This window comes from Arachis duranensis, chromosome 2 (assembly GCF_000817695.3).
Source record: "Arachis duranensis cultivar V14167 chromosome 2, aradu.V14167.gnm2.J7QH, whole genome shotgun sequence".
Lineage (NCBI taxonomy): Eukaryota > Viridiplantae > Streptophyta > Magnoliopsida > Fabales > Fabaceae > Arachis > Arachis duranensis.
In genome coordinates this window covers 77349045-77349464 of record NC_029773.3, presented here as the reverse complement: position 1 = coordinate 77349464, position 420 = coordinate 77349045, and positions in this window count along the sequence as shown.

Sequence of the window (420 nt, the reverse complement as noted above, 5' to 3'; positions counted from 1 at the left end):
TGTCTTTTTACTTTTTAATTTTTTATTTTTTTATAATTTTATGATAATCTAATATCAAATCAATGTAATCTGATTTAATAATAGCCCATATTTTTTATCGCACAAAAAACATAAAAAACCCTTATCCCAAATTGATTTGTTTTTAGTATGCAATTAATAATAATAAAAACAAATAAAAATAAATAAAATGCAACTTTGTCACCTATTTTGTTTGTGGAATTTCGATACTCCAAAAGTTGTAAGGAGCATTTAATCGGGTGCCGTGTTTGAGATGATAGTTTTTAAAAGTTGGAGATATTTTCTTTAGGGTACTAAGGAGAGTTTTTAAAATTAGTTTGTATTTATTAAAATTAAAAATTTTAATATAATTTTATATATTAATTAATATTTAAATTTAATATTTATATAAATTTTTATTAT